Source organism: Trichosurus vulpecula, chromosome 3 (genome assembly GCF_011100635.1).
Source record: "Trichosurus vulpecula isolate mTriVul1 chromosome 3, mTriVul1.pri, whole genome shotgun sequence".
Lineage (NCBI taxonomy): Eukaryota > Metazoa > Chordata > Mammalia > Diprotodontia > Phalangeridae > Trichosurus > Trichosurus vulpecula.
The window spans coordinates 64,437,419-64,453,826 of NC_050575.1; the positions used below are offsets into that span (position 1 = coordinate 64,437,419).

The 16,408-nt window shown below is 41.0% G+C and overlaps 1 protein-coding gene across 2 annotated transcripts in view; it reads right to left on the reverse strand.

The window, feature by feature from the left end:
• The window catches only part of FAXDC2 (fatty acid hydroxylase domain containing 2), a 58,634-nt gene extending 47,813 nt beyond the window's left edge, over positions 1–10,821 (reverse strand). Inside the window, exon 1 of one of the 2 annotated variants that reach the window (XM_036750310.1) lies at positions 10,629–10,821. The gene's annotated coding sequence lies outside the window, so the exon portion shown is untranslated. The remainder of the gene's footprint in view (positions 1–10,628) is intronic. The other variant, XM_036750311.1, reaches the window with a different exon arrangement.
• Positions 10,822–16,408: the final 5,587 nt, after the last annotated feature.

Below are 16,408 nucleotides of genomic sequence, written 5' to 3' on the forward strand. Positions count from 1 at the left end.
CTGCTCTTTGTACTTGAGGTGGCTATGGTTCTTTGGAGCCTCAGAAGCAAGGAAGGCCCAAAGGAAAACAGGCGGGTGGAAGTGCTGGGCGAGGTTTCCCAGGGGCCCAGAAGCAGAAGATAATCCCTTCCTCCCAGGGCTTAAGCTGATAAGCCTGGCCCTGGAGGACTGTGCTGAAAGGGCCAATGTCTTGAGATTATATTGTACATGGAGTTTTGAAACAGGAGCAAAAGGGTCTTGCTCCATTGATAGAATAAAGTTGGGAGCTAAGGTATGGGTAAAACAGAAGCCAGATGAAGTCATACTCGGAGGGAAAGTGACCTCGTGTGATTAACAGAGGAAAGATTGTACATCTGGGGAAAGGCTGGGAGGACCATCCTAGTCTCCATCTCGGGTGGGATCCTCTTGGCTTCCTCATCATGTTCCTTTTGAAAAGAAACATTTCCCATCTGAGTTTGGCTCTGATATTGGATCTTTGCATAACTGAAATCTCAACCAAACTGGAGATGATTTTATTTAAAGGATAATAGCCCATACTTGCCTACTCTTTTTGTTCTTTGTTTTGGTTAACCTTGTTGCTAGTTCTGTCTCCTTTGGGTTTAAGCACCCTGCACTTTCCGATGACTGCCTAAGCATGTGGCATTCTTGGAATTCCTGCCAGCTTGCTAAAGAACTGACCTCTGGAATGGGACTCTTTGGGGCAGGCACAGCTCTACGTCCAATTTCAGCAAGAAGAAGCTATGAAAAATGAGACCTTCACCCCTTACCCCAAGATTTTGAGCCCCAATTGTTCGAGGAGCGGGGGGAATGATGATAGTGTTCTGTGTACTTATTTTGTATTATCCTTGCTATATTGTTTTATTGTTATGATATTATTGATCCTATGTAATGGATACAAAGATCTAGGGGTGGACATTTGAATTATTAATAATTATTTTGGGGATGATTGATTGAAGAGATTATCTTGCTGGGACCTAGGGGTGGATCACATTTGAATCGTAAACCAATATTTGGGAATGTCACTGAATGATATGTTTTGCTTTATTGTGAATGACATGTTTTAGTTTCCTGCGTAATTGGATCACAATGTTCTAGGATATATAATTTAATTTAAACTATGATTGGATTGTGCATCTTAGAACATTGTGAGGGGTGTAGTGTGACCAGAATGGCCTTTGTTTTCTTTGGGTGGCTCAGTTTATTTCATTGGGCCTTGCTGGGTGCTTGGCCTGCCGCACCTCTTCCGGGGCAGGAAGCCCAGAGACCCATGCCTGGGTGCAGAGAACTTCCTGTGTGATGATTCATGGGGCTGGCTGAGGGGAGGTGTTGACTCCAGAGCCACGCCCTATTGGGTATTAACCTAGGTGAACCTCCCAGGGTCCTGGGGTGGACGTTTGAATTATTAATAATTATTTTGAGGATGACTGATTGAAGAGATTATCTTGCTGGGACCTAGGGGTAGATCACATTTGAATCGTAAACCAATATTTGGCAATGTCACTGAATGATATGTTTTGCTTTATTGTGAATGATATGTTTTAGTTTCCTATGGAATTGGATCACAATGTTCTAGGATATATAATTTAATTTAAATTATGATTGGATTGTGCATCCTAGAACATTGTGAGGGGTGGAGTATGGCCAGAGTGGCCTTTGTTTTCTTTAAGTGACTCAGTTTATCTCATTGAGCCTTGCTGGGTGCTGGCTGTGGGGGGATCTTACGCCCCCACAGAAGCTGCTAGCTGGATTGTTAAAACATAATATTCAATCCAGAGGCGAAGCTGTAGACATCAACTCTCAAAGCTATGTTATAGATATAATGACCAAAAATAAACCCCTGAGAGACTCCTTCCCCTGGTTTCCAGTAGGAAATGACACCTGTGACCAAGTTTGTAAGTTATCACCTAATTAGTAAATCTGCCAGATAATCCACCACTTTTCCTATATAAGTTTTAGCATCATTCCTGTTAAGTGGCAAGTTCCTTAAGGAGCTCTGGCCACCATACTTGCATTACAATAAACCTTTGCCACCCTGACTTAAAGAATGCTTGAGTCCTCGAATTCATTCCAGACGACCCTGTCCAGTACTTCAGTCCCTGAGGGGTCTCTAAGCCTGTCAAACCGCATCATTATCACGATATTTTGTTACATGAGTAATCTCTAGATAGAACTGACAATGCTGAATTTATGAAGTAATGTTTTGATAATGTTCTTTATCACGTGTAAGGTCTGATGTATGTGACAAGTGAAGAGAGGAATGTATTAGGTAAACTAAATGGGTTCACACTACACTCAATACTTATCACATGCATTCTGCTGTATTTTGAGCTAGAGTCTTGTGACATTGATATATTCATTTTTATGATTGCAGAATATCATCTGGGCATTCCTCAACCTCCACCCCCGAACACATACAACCATTTGACCCTCTGGGGTCTACACTAGTTCACTCAGCTGACTCATTAGCATTGCCCTGGTAAGGGCATAATGTGAACTGTGGTAACAGATGGGTAAAATTCAAGGTTTAAAAGTACAAATTGTATGTTGCAATGGCCTCCAGGAGGATTTTAAGAATTAGGTCTTCCACAGTCCAGTGAAGTACTCATTGGGCCATAATGTGTGACACCTGGCTTTGAATTCCAATTTACCCAAGGTTGACTGGGCCTCCAGAAGCGAGCAGACTGGTGTCCAGTGACACACACAGACATATATCTTTTTGAGTCCCTGGTATGCACTTTTGGTACTCAAAGACAATGTAAAAAGGCTAAATAAGAGTTAATAAATCAAGATCCAGGAATTTACACTTCTCAGGAGGAGGTAACTTATATACAGCTAAGCATATATACGATAATTTAAGAAGAGTGAACTAGTAACTTGGAGTAAAGCAGGAAGGGCTTCATGGAGTAAGTGGCACTTGATCTTTGCCTTGAAGAAGGATGAAAATTTTGAGAGGTGGAGATGAGGTGGTAGCACATTAATCAATAAACATTTATTAAGCACCTAGTATGTGCCAGATGCTAAGTGGTGGGGATAAAAAAAGAGGCAAAAGATAATCCCTGCCCTCAAGGGGCTCACAATTTAATGGTGAAGACAAAATACAAACAGATATGTACAAACAAGCTATGTATAGGATAAGGTGGAGAAAGTTAGCAGAATAAAGGCACTGGAATTAAAAGGGATTAGGGAAGGCTTTCTGCAGAAGGTGGAATTTTAGTTGGGATTTCAAGGAAGCCAGAGAGGTCACTAGTCTGAGCAGAGAGGGAGAGTATCCCCAGGCAAGGGTAATAGCCAGAGAAAATGCCTGGCATGAAAGATGAAGTGTCTTGTTTGTGGAACAGCCAGGAAGCCAGTGCCACTGAACTGAAGAGAACACATGGGGGAGTAAAGTATAAGAATACTGGAAAGGTAGGCTAGGTTATGAAGGGCTCTGAATGCCAAACAGGCTTTTGTATTTGTTCCTAGAAGCAAAAGGAAATCACTGGAGTTTATAGTGAGTGCAAGTGTGTGCGTGTGACTGAATGGAGGACGGATTAGAGCGGGGAGAGGCTTGAGGGAGGTAGACCCATCAGCAGCCTATCGTAAGAGTCCAGGAATTAGGTAATGAGGGTCTGAACCAGAGTAGTGGCAGTGTCAGAGGAAAGAAGGGGGAGTGTTTTAGAGATGTTGTAAAGGTGAAATCAAGAGGCCTTGGGACCAGTTTGGGTCTGGGGGGTAAGAGATGGTAAGGAATCCAGGATGACTCCTAAACTGTGAGCCTGAGGAACTGGGGAAATGATGTTGCCCTCTACAGTAATAGAGAAGGTCAGGGTAGGATTTAGTAGGGAAGATAATGAATTCTATTTTGGACATATTGAGTTTAAGATGGCTACTGGACATCTAGTTCAAGATGTCTGAAAGGCAGTTGGAGATGTGAGGAATTGGAGCAGGATAGGTAGATTTGAAAATCAGCATAGAGATGGTACTTTAAATCTGCAGAAGCTGATGAGATCACTAATTAAAGTAGTATATATAGAGAAGACAAGAGGGCCCAGGATAGAATGTTGAGGGACACTTACAATTAGAGGGTGTGATCTAGAAGATGATGCATCAAAGGAGACTGAGATGGAGCAGTCAGATAAGTAGGAGGAAAACCAGGAGAGAATGGGGTCCTGAAAACCTGGAGAGAAGATAGTATCAAGGAGGAAAGAGTGCTCAACAGTGTCAAAGGCTACAGAGAGATCAAGGAGATCAAGGTCTGAGGAAAGGCCGTTGAATTCGGCAACTAAGAGATCATTGACAACTTTGGAGAGCAGTTTTAGTGGAATGATGAGGTCAGAATCCAGACTGTAAGCGATTAAGAAGAGAGTGAGAGGAGGAGAAAGTAGATCCACTGAGTTCAGCTACAAAGGGTAAAAGAGATATAGATGAGAGTGAGGATGGAAAGATCAAGTGAAGAGTTTGTGAAATCCTCAAATACATCCTTCACCACTGTGCCAAGTGCTGAGTTTGTCTCCATGGTGGAACTTTTCCCCTCCCCCAAGAGGACAGAATCCTAGGCTAAGGCAGGCTCTTTTTTCCAACTGGCAGGTAAGCTACCAGCTGAGGGCTGAAAAACATAAATCATTAAGGGCTGAGGTGTGGGTTACTTTGTAGGAGTTAATAGTACTGTCTTTGGCCTCACAGACAAGTAACCAAGTGTCAAAAGAGATACTGGCCCACTGGGAAATACTTCAAGGTTTAGAAGAGCTGTAAGACTTTAGCAAATAGGCATAGTCTCCACGTCAGTGTTTAATGGGGAGTCTATCTCTTTAGGGATGATAGAGATGGACCTTAGAAATCTTCTGATTGTAGTCTAATTTCTCATTTTTTAATTAAGAAAACCAAAGCCCAGAGAAGGAATATGATTGTTTAGGGGTGGCACACAGAGAGATACTGACAAAAGCTGGAATTAGAATGCAGGCCTGCTGGCCTCCAAGAGTTCATCACACTATATTGAGTGGTAACTTTTCCTATCAGGAAAGCTAAGACTAGATTTATTTTTTGCTTATTTGTTAAATCTTCTGTGACTCTTCTGTCCTATCAGGCCCAAGGGGCTGAGAGTTCAGTCTTGTCCCTTTCTCCTGCCATTACTCTCTTCATTAAATAATTCCATATTTGTTCAAATATATATGTCCAACCTTAGCCAAGTCACTTAATCTCTCAGTGTTCTAGGCATCTCTTTAAAACTATTTAAATTGCACAGAAAGTGCTGAATTGCATTGGTCAAGGGAATTTCCTCACTATCACAGGTCCATTCCTATCCCTATCCTATTCTAATTCATTAAGTATTCATCTATGTTCAAACTATTCTGGGTTACACAGGGCACTAACTGCCATAATTAAATTCAAAATACATATACCCAATCCATGAAGGAACATTTAGGTAACAGATTTCTGTTGACGGCCAAGAGATTGTCAAGATTTCTTTAAAGAGAAAGAGTTGGACGGTCATTTTGGGCCCAGATGCATCTGCAGAGCTAAATCTTTCCTTCTGAATTGTTTTGGTACACTAAGGCCTCAGGTTTTTCTTCAGAATTAAAAAAAATAAGATGAACTTGATAGATGATCAACTTTATAACTCTTTGTCCATGAGAGGCAATGCTAAGAAAAATCCCTGGACTTGGACTCAAAAGACATGGGTTCTAGAACCGGCTCTAACATGTCCTAGTGATGTGGGCAGGCCATTTTACATCTCTAAGTCTTTTTTTATTGTCTGCAAAATGGGGTTAGTAATGTTATTACTACTTATCTCAGAGGGTTGTTGTGAAAAAAATGCTCTGTAGATTGTAAAGCACTATATCCTCTTTGTTATTATTATTAATCTCTAGTTATTATTATTATTAATCTCCTGGCTGTTTCCTTATTTGTAAAATGGGAATCATAGTGCTACTCGCCCTACTTGCCCCCCAGAGATAAGGAAAACTTGGATTTGTAGATTACAAAGTGCATTCTCCTTCCATATCTGTCACTATATATACACACAATCTTTCCATCCATGTATTTAAAATGTGTTTCCATATTCAGTGGTAAAGCCTCTTCCTTTGGGCTCCTCAAGGTCAGAGCCAGCCACTTAGGCTATGAGGCCAATCTGAAGTCCACCACAATTGTTTTCATAAAGGTAATGGGCAAGCATAGGAGATTAGACATTAAATCTACAATCCAGTCGACTTTAGATAGACAGGGCCAATTCTGTTCCACTTAATCTTTCTGACCATAGGGAAAATATTTATCTTTAATTCCTTTGGAAAGTGGCCATTTGACTTCTGCACCAGCAACATCTGTCTTCACTGAAAGAAACAAAGCCTTTCATAAGGTGCTGTTTAGGCTCCTGTAATACCAATACCTCCATATGCCAATTACTGAGATATTTATCTCATCAGCTGCCTTCTATGAGCTAAGAAACCTGTCTACTGAATACACTATGCCCAAACATGTTTATTTTGGCACTTTCCCTCCCCGAATACAGATGCAGCTGAACCAAAGCTCTGTTTAGTGGTAGCTGGGATCAGAGAGAATTTAGGCCTTGAGTCCTGGCTCTGCCCCTAACTAGCTGGTGTAACTTGGCCAAGTTACTATTTCCTCTCCCTGGGACTCAGTATCCTCATGTGAAAAATGAGATGTTTGAATTAAACGATGTTCAGAGACTTTCTAGTTTTAACATTCTGTAATTCTGTGACCTCAAATTAGGGAGGGACCAGATATATCTTCACCCAAAGAGGATCTTTGAGGCTCAATCTACAGTGCAGATCAGGCTAAGGATCTTGACAAATCAAATTAGCAAATATTTATTGAGCCCAATGTACAAGACAGTAACTTATTTGTATAAAAGTGTTTATGTACATAACATGAATCATTATATTATAAAGTGTGTATGTTTTGTTCTTTCCAACTAGATAACCATTAAAGAAAGAAAATGTTTTTCATATCTTTTGAAATTCTCCCATGTCACAGAACCATAGAATGTTACAGAATGAAGGGAGCTCAGAACATCAAATATTCTACCTCTTGTAGTCATAAGTTCTTTGAGGGCAGGGACTGTCTTGTCTTTATCTTTATAAACATAGCACCTCGAATATACATGTCTAATAGTTTGTTGAATCTTGACTTTTAAATAGAATGTTAGAGTTGTAAGGAACTTTAGAAGAAAAAAATATGTTAATGCCTAGAAAATAGCATATTAAATGTGGGAGAAACTTGAGAGAGATCACCTAGTACAGTGTCATTTTACAAAGAAGACGACCCAGGCCTAGATTGAGAATGTGCCTATTTAAGGACACCATGCTGGCAGTCCCAAGACTACTACCAAGATTTCAGGTCTCCTTTAACTGTACCAGGGTATCTTTCTGTTAAATCCACAAGTACCACATTCTCAAATTCTCTGTCCAACCTTACCATCTCCAACCCCTCAGGCCTGATTCATCTCCTCCTGTTCAGATAAAGCCCTGAAGTCTATTCTTTGATACTACCACCACTGAATTTCTTTGTGACCTGAAGAAAATGGATTTTTTAAAATTTCTTTAATTTATTTTGATATCAGATTTCTTCCCTCATATTTCTAACCCCTGAATCCCTAGCAAGTTATTAACATTAATGTTAGGATTTGGACTCTTAGCTCTTCCGTATCTTGTTCCTGGAGATTAGCCCCTGACTCATGCTGTTTGAATTTTAGAGGTCTTTAATTTTGCCAAATTCATCTTGAAACTGATCCATTCAATTGATGTATCACCAGGAAGACCAGCAAAATCCAAAAGACATAGTTGACCCACTGACTTAGGAATTCAAGTGACCTACTTGGGATGATTGAGATCCAAATTGGCAACAAAGAGAAAACAGGGGTAGTAAAGTAATAAAGGCTTGCAAGAACTTGGAGCATAAAAACAGGAAGGATGGAAAAGTTATTAACCCTGTCTCAAGTCAATTATATTACAAAAAGTGACAAAAAAAACTCAGCACCTTTTCTTTACCCTGAAATGTTTTTGTGATCCCACCCCTAAAGACAGAATAATATAGCACTTTCTTGTACCTTGACTTATTTGTACTTCACAAAACTCCTATGACATAAGTAATACAGGTATGACCCCTATTTTATGGATGAGGTAACTGAGGCCCAAAGAAGGAAAGAGCCATAGAAGTCATAAATTATTATTCCTGGAAGAAAATAATTAAATTCCTGGAAGAAAAGTTAGAGAGATCACTACATTACAGAATAGAGAAATGTTACAAGTAGAAGGGACCTAACAACACATTAAATTCAGAGCCGGAAATAGTCTTAAGTCCTCAAGTCCAACACCCTTATTTTATGGTGGGGCCAACTGAAGCTCAGAAAGAGGCAGTGACTTGGTCAAGGTCACACAGATAAGTAAAATTCTCAGACTCTGAGTCTGGGTTTTTTTCTACTGTGCCATGTTGCCTTATGTAAAAAATGAGACTGGGTTTTGGACAGCTTCCTTTCCCTTCTCTTTTACTGGTAATTTTCACCTTAAAATCTCCTATCAAGAAATTCCCTAAAACATGGATTCTTTCTGAACCTTCAATGTTACCACATTCAATTGCCACAGTATCCCCAGTAAATGTGCAAGCTCCTTCATAGCAGGAATTAGTTCTAGTATCAATGTTTTCCAAGGTGTAGCACATGCTTTTTTGAATTGAATTATTCAGTATTTTTCCTGTAATTCTCTTTTGCAAATAGTAGCAGCTCATATTGATATAGTCCACTAAGAGTTACAAAGTACTTTTCTCACTATAACTCTACGTAGTCATTTGGTTTTCCAGATGTGGAAACAGGCTCAGAAAATTAGAAGTAATTTGCCTCAACTGACCCAGCTGGTCAGTGGAAGAGCCAGTGGCTTTTGATCTACTTCTTCCACTACGTTCTGCTTCCCCATAGGGCATTCTGTCCCTGGAGAGGGAATCTTCAGCCCCCTTCTCTTAGATCAAAATGGAACACCAGGTACTTGGAAACAAATTGGAATGATAGGAGAAGTCACTTAATTGCTCATATATCCTCTGACTGAGAGGACGCACCATGGGGCATATACATGCTACATGAAAGTCAACAACAGAGAGAAACAACCCATATACACTTAAATATTCACAGAAGCCTGTTTACGACAGCAAAACAGAATTAGGAACAAAGTGGGTACCTATTGATTAGAGGAATGGCTGAACAAATTGTGGTATATAATCTTAATGGAACTGTACTGCATTATAAGAAATGACAACTATGAGGAATTTAGAGAAACTTGGGAATACTTAATATGAATCGATGCCATAAAATGTGCAGAACTAAGAGAACAATAATTAGTAAAGGAAATTTGCATTAAAGGCAACCCAACTCTGATTAATTTTAATAACCTATCTTGGGTGTCACATATATAAAGAACAGATAATAAAATATACCTTTCCTATCTAGGTAGAGAGATGGGGATTACCAGTGGAGAACTATATATGCCGTCATGGTGGTTATGTCATTTGGTTTTGTTTAACTATTATTTGTTACTAGGTAGAGTTAAATTGTGTGTGTGTGTGTGTGTGTGTGTGTGTGTGTGTGTGTTTGTGCGCGCGCGCGCATGTATCTGGGAGCAGATATATATAAAACAAAGGGCATTGATACGACTTGTAAAAAAAGAAAAGGAGAGAGTTGTAGTCTCCATTTTCCCAACAGGGAAGCTGAGGCCACAGAACTGAGGCCACTTTCATTCCCTCGGCAGTCTCCCCTTATCCATAGGCTCTCTGAAAAAGTGACTCACCACTATTTCGGTCTCAACAGCACCCTCCAACACCAATAATACCTGATAGACTAACAGCTTCCAGATATGATCAGTCCAGTTAAGATTCCGATATTTCTCCAAAACAGGCTTTACTATCAAGCTTATACCCAAAGCTGACTACCTCATTCCTCAAATCTTATGGTTAAAAACATTGTTATTGTAATTTTAATTAGTGCGAAGAACTTTGGATTCAGAGGACCTGGCTTCAGGTTCTTACTCGTGGCCCTAAGTGAATCACTTCTCTGAGTTTCAGTTTTCTCATCTGCAAATGGGGCAAATCATACTTTTACTGCCTACCTCTCTCAGGATTGTTGGGAGGAAGGTGCTTTGTAAATCATTAGGCACAATAGATAAGGGAGCGTCTCTAAGTTCCTCCCCAACACTGAATCCCTAAAAACTTGGGTTTTCTCTTCCTTGTTTTGTCTGATTCCGGTCCTGGAGTTGCTGGCTAACGTCCTAACTTCAGAAGCAATCAGCAACAACGGGTCAGTTAGGAAAACAAAATGAAGGAGACTCTCAAGCTGCTAAAGGACACAGGATGCAGACAATAATGAAAGGAGATGGGGATGTACTGAAAGAATATGCCGTAGGGGGTGTCTCAGAAGTGCACTCCATTTGTGTTGTACCTGGAGAATACGTGTGAATATGTATTTTCCTTTTATATCTATATGTTTTAATACAATATATAATATAGTAATATATTTTTGTTGTTGCTGGCGGGGGAGTGCACTTAGATAATTAAACAAAGTCTGAGCTGAAACTTTCTAGCCAGGATTCCTAACTAAATCCCCCTCCCTCGCCCTCTCTTCTCCCTTTGCCTCCCGTCCCCCATCTGCTCACCTCTGCTCCCTGCTGAAATGTCAGGCTTCCAAAAAATCCCCTGGGCTACCCCCAGCCACAGTTCGATCTTCCCTTTCCTAGCCCCGACCTGTTGCTGCTGCTGTTGCTGCTTCTGCCGCTGCTTAACGCTGCTGCTAACGCTAACCTCAGGTCTGGAGGCTGGCTGGTATATTGCTCATGTTTCTGAGAAGTCATCTGGCTCTCAGCAGGCACGTGACACAAGTGAGTTGGGTCATTCACTCATGACTGCAGACAAAAATTCTCTTCTTCTAGTAGGGCAAAGGGGCTGTAGGGTTGATATTCTCAGAGCCCAGGAGAAAGTGGGTCATTCTGGTGGGTGCTTACAAACCTTTGGACTGAGTTGTGGAGTTTTGTTTCCCTCCTTGAAAGGATACTAAAGTAAGGTAGCAACTGAAGCCATTAATTTCTAGTTAGATCATTGATGAGATTTTAAAGTATTTTCTTGAAAATAGCCCTGGAAGAGGGAGGTAGTACAAAGATTATCATCCCCATTTTACAGATAAGAAAACTGAGCTCAAAAAGAGGTAGTGTCTGGCTTACCCAATGTCACACATCTAAGAAGTAGCAAAGCCAGAATTTGGTTCTCCTAAGTCAGGTTTTCTCACTCCTAGAGTCCAATGTTCTTTCTGCTACACTGGATTGTCCTCAGCTGTGTTAAAGAAAGAGTGACAGGCAGTCCAGGAGAGATTAAATGAACTGGGACCAGATACGCTCTACGATTTTAAACTACCTGCTGCTGTTTGAAAAGCACTGAAATGAAGGTTATTTAGGTAAAAGCTTAGAGAGTCAGGATAGCTACCGGGCAATCAATAATGCAGTAAGTTCCTAGGGTAAATGAGTTAACAATCAACTGTGCCTTTTAAGTATTGGCTTTTTTTTTTCACCCAAGAAGGCTTTCTCTGTTTTCATAGCGTCTAACACCAATTACAAGTCTGACGGTCTATAGACAAGTATTTCTTTTTGGAGGAGAAATGGGAAAATAGTAGAAAGAACACTGGCCTTGGGATCAAGACATGTGGATTTGAAACTCAATAATCCGTGGGAATTCAAGCAAGTCCTCTAACTTTTGTGGCCCTCCAATTTCCTCATCGGTAAAATGGGCACCAGGATACACTTTGCACTTCCTTCCCCATGAGGTTGTGAAATGGAATGGCAAAGTAGTGATTGCTCACTATGTGCTTATGGCACTGAGTACTATAGCACTTACAAGGCCAAGCACTGTGCTGAGTGCACATTCTAATGGGGGCAGGTGGGTGGGCGAAGAAACAATACATGGAGGAGAGTTCTGCTCAGGGTGAATAGCTAGGCCTCAGGGATCCTTAGGGCATTTTCTTATGTGGAAATCACTTTGTAAACTGCTAAGGGCCATAGAAATGGTTATTTTTTGAGGCAGGGTGGGTAGGAAATAGAAGTTACTACTCCATTCTCCCGAAAATTAATGATATATGCTCACACATATGTTATGTGAATAATTATTTTTTATAAGTTAAAAACTGAACTTCTTCCCCTCGCCACCCAAGCTGGTTCCCTCCTAGACTATTCCTTCTCCCCCGCCAATGGTGCCCTTCCCTCTCCTCCATCTCCCCCGTGCACTAGAGATGGCCTTTGAAATGTGCCAGATTCACCTCTTCTTCATTCCCACAGCCACCTATTAAATAAGCTTAATACTAACATGGATCTATGATCTTACTGATACGGGTATTCTCTCCATTCGTGATAATTATGGCCCATCTACATCTTCTTATAAGTGTGACTCTTGTCCCCAAGTTGCATAAATCCTCCATGGGAAGACTATTCCATGTGCCAGCGACATCTCTTACTCTTGGTACATTTCTGGCCAGATGTCATACTTTTGACATACTTCTGGTAATTGTTATTATACTCTTGGTTAGTAATATGTTTTTTAAAAGTTAAAAACACTACTGCAACAAAGGTGGGCCTTTTTTTCAAATCAGTCCTCTTCACAGTGTGGCGGCGACCCTGGGTCCTCAAGGCTAGGCTGGAAGAATGAAAGCTCCAGCAGTTCTCACCAAAATAAAAGGTATTTTTTAACTTTTAAAAAATTAAGATTGAAACCAATCCAAGGACAACGGGGAAAACACGGTAGATATGAATAGGCTACAACATATTGCTAACAAAGAGTATAATAACAATTACCTCAGACTCACATCTCAAGCTACTAACAGGATATCTCTGTCCCATAACAAACTCATCATATCAAAAACTGAGCTTACTACTTCCCTCAAAATCACATCTTTCTTCTGACTAGTTTTGCCAGTGGTACTATATTAACTCAATAGGCCAAGTTGAAAACCTTGGTATTATCTACTCCCTCTCATTCATCTTTGGTCCTGTAAGTTCTACCTCTGCAAAATTCCTGGCTGGGGCCTGTCCACCCCACCTCACCACCTCCCTCCACCCTTTTCCACAACCATTTTGATATAGGGCTTCATTATGAATAGTCCAGACATTTGCAATAACCTCCTAACAGGCTTTCGTGCTTCCATGCTCTCCCTACTTCATAATCCTTCTTTTGCCAGACTAATATTACTAATACATAGATTTGGTCATGTGATCCCCTTATTCAAAAAATTTACGAGTAGTTCCTACCTCTCATAGTTAAACTCCTTTGCTTTGGCATTGAACTTTCCCTCCTTGGACCTGATATAGTACTTTGGACCTCTCTGATGCATTTTTTCATGTATTATTTTGTATTGTAATTACCTGTCAGTTCCTATCTCAAAAATCTTCAGTGGTTTCTTATTGCCTCAAGTATAAAATACAAACTTCTCAGTTTGTCATTTAAAATCTTCCATAATCCGACCCTCATTTAACTTCCAGATTTATTTTATATTACTCCCTACTGCGTTCTAACCAAGTTGTTTTGTGAACTCACTGTTCTATCTCTCACCTTCACACCTTTGCACGGATTGTTGCCCAGCTCTATCTCTCACAATCTTTATCTTCATTTAAGGCTCAGCCCAGGTCCTACCTCCTATGAGGTCTTCTTTGATCTACTTCCCTGTATCGCCCCACCCCCATTGCCCCAAGGCTTTCTCTCTCCTCAGATTTCCTTCCTTTTACTTATCTAGGTACCTGTTATGTCTCCTTGATGGAAGCATTGTCTCATTTTTGGCTTTGGGTCTTCAGTGACTAGAATAGTACTTTGTACATAGTAAATGCTTAATGACTGCTGAATTGAAATGAATTGTGTATTTGTCATATTCCTCCAATTAATCTGTAAGCTACCTGAGAAAAGGGTATCTTATATAAACTTCATATCTACCCTCCCCTATTCCTTAAAAGCACAGTGTTGTCAGCACACAGTTGACACAAAATCAATCTTTAATTAGATGATATTCAAAATTCATCAAAACAATCATACTATTCATAGCTTTTAATGATAGCTGACATTTATATAGCACTTAAAGATGTACAGAACACTTTCCTTACAACAACCCTATGGGCAAAGGAATGCAAAGCATTATTTATCCCCACTTTATGGATGAGGAAGTTGATTCCTGTCCTAGTCTACACAGTATGGACTAAGATCTTAAGTAACTTTTCCATAGGGTCACACAGTTTAGCATGTGTCTGAGGGAGGATTCAAACCCAGGGCTCTGTAACCAGAATGGACTTTGTTTTCTTTGAATGACTCAGCTTACCTCATTGAGCTTCCCTGGACACTGGGGCTTGCTTTTCCAGGGCAGGAAGCCCAGCGACCATGCCAGGAATCAGAGAACTTCCTTTGTGATGAGTCATGGGGCTGGCTGAGGGGAGGTGTGTTAACCTGGTCTACGCTAGGGGGAGGGGCCGAGTCAAGAACCAATCGGCCCTGGTCATTCAGGCAGCGCTTGATGATGTCAAAAACTCTATAAGAGGGGAGAGGACAGCTTGAAGATCCTCTCTTCCTTTTCCAGTTGGAGCCAGAGACGCCTACAGCCAAAGCTGAGCTGCAGGTAGCAGAGCTGACTGGAGGCTAGTGGGTAATCTTACCGTAGAGGGGAAGCATGTATACGATTTTGCCTTATACCGTCTCGCTTCTTTGTGGCCTCCTGGTTACCCTTGTGAGGCGGACTTTTTGGGCCTGGAAGCTTTTGATGAAAATATCAAAATGGGGATGCTGGTTTGTGGGCTTGTTACTGTGGAGCGTAAATACATGCTTTAGTTCTCCTGCCTTCTGCCTAGAGAATTCCTTATATCCTGCGGTTCCGGACCTTTTAGGCACATATGAGATTCTCTTTGAAATCATAAATTCTGCCTTCCTAATATATTTGGCGACGAGGTGGATGGGATCGCTAGATAGAAGATCTCTATTCAGAAGCAGAAGAACTTCAGAGGAAGAGATGAATATCCCAGGGTGGGAGGATCCATTTTATTCCTCCTTAGCAAAGGAATTGGCTAAAAAAGCTGGACCCTGTGAAAACTGGGAACCAAGGCTACAGAGAGGAGATCCTAAGGATTTGGAAAGGTGTTTACAAGAGGTTGGGATTCAGTCAGAGACATCACTATCCAGGCAAAGCTGGATAGTGTTATCAGCCTACCGGCTAGTATATGAAAGATTGAGATTAAGTGAAAGAGATGGGGGCACTGCTACCCCACAACAAGAAGGGGAATCTCAGATAGCAGGAGAACAAATTGCTGCTCAAGAATCCACTGACTCAGATGAGAACTTTTCTATTAATGTGGCTAGGAGCAACAGGAGGCCAAATAAGCCAAGAGTGCATCCCAACTCAGCCCAGACCAAGCCTGACTGCCTGCTTTGTCCTTGCCATGGTGGCAGGGGAAGCGAGTGGGGGGAAAATGAGACAATGTTAGGAGCTGAGACAGAAAACGCTACTAGGGTTCAGGACATCCCTCGCACAGAGAATGGGAGATGGTTAAATACTCAGACAAGCGTTCGTCCCATAGAGAGGAGGAGGACAGAAACCCGAGGTGGCAATTTAGTTACGAGGGAATTTCAGGAAGATTTCTCACCACAAGAGGTCACAGATATTTTGAGTAGATTCAGCCAAAGAGTAGGAGAACCATTAATATCTTAGATGGTAAGGCTCAGTGATCAAGGAGCCGGTGGAATATTAGTAGATAAGAGGGAATGTATGAGATTCATAGGTATCAGCCACGATCCTCTAGTTCAGCAAGCTTTTAGGGAACATCATCAGTGAGGAGATGATGCTAGCAGGACTACTCTGTTGGCATTAGCTGCTGCAGGATGCAATAAGAGATATACTAATGATTCTATGCGGCCCACTGAGCACAGACCCTGGTATTCACTTAAAGATTGTATCATGAGACTAAAGGAGGAGGTAATGAAGACTGCTATTATGACAGGAACTGCAGATAAATATTACAATGATCCCATAGGAATCCCTCATAGGAATTTAATAATTAGGACAGCTCCCCCTGCTTATAAACAACTAATTTTGAATCTGTTACTTGGGGAAGTAGGGAGCCATCTTACAGAGGTGATAAATAAGATTTTACAGTTACATGACTTAGGAGACTGGGGAAGGGATAGATCTCCTCGAGAGAGAAGGGTGAATATCCAGCAAACTTGGCGCCAAAATGGAGTGACAAGAAAAGAAATGTTCACTGCTCTATTGAGAGCACGGGTAGGTTTTGAAATGATAGATGGCATTCCAACCAATGAATTGTACAGGATGTACCAAGATAAAGGACTCGATAACAGGAGAGACAGGGAAATAAGAACTGCTCCTGCAAATGCTACAGATGTTGAACCTTCATACTCAAGTGAATCA